The sequence below is a fragment of the Penaeus japonicus genome, unplaced genomic scaffold (assembly GCF_977035675.1).
Source record: "Penaeus japonicus unplaced genomic scaffold, GWHDUDI00000001_assembly GWHDUDI00000012, whole genome shotgun sequence".
Lineage (NCBI taxonomy): Eukaryota > Metazoa > Arthropoda > Malacostraca > Decapoda > Penaeidae > Penaeus > Penaeus japonicus.
The window spans coordinates 15,411,940-15,412,491 of record NW_028234414.1 but is presented as its reverse complement, the minus strand read 5'-3'; positions in this window follow the sequence as shown (position 1 = coordinate 15,412,491).

The following is a 552-nucleotide window of genomic DNA, read 5'->3' as shown; positions in this document are numbered from 1 at the left end:
AATTTTACCTCCCTAATTGAGACTCGAACCCGGGTCACCAGAGTGACAATCCCAGCTCCTAACCATTACACTACATGACTCAACAAAAGAATTGTCTAACCAGGTGCCTTACTACCACCATGGAAAGCATCTATATACTCTTAGAAGAGCAGTAATAGTGAGGTTTTACAGACAATCCCCGTGGGCACTCGGCAGAAATGAATTAGAAATTCAAGTCACAAATCAGGTTACCGAGATTATATCTATGTGAGAAAAATGGTAGAATGCTGTAATGCACATAGTATAGAAATACAAATTTTGCCTTCCTGACCGAGACTCGAACCCTGATTATCAGAGTGACAATCCCGGCTCCTAACCATTACACTACATGACCCAACAAAAGAATTGTCTAACCAGGATGACCTGGGTTCGAGTCTCGATCAGGAAGGCAAAATTTGTATTTCTATATTAAGGGCGTTACTGCATTCTACCATCTTTCTCACATAGATAAAACCTCAGTAACCTGATTTGTGACTTGAATTTCTAATTCATTCCTGCCGAATGCCCACAGGG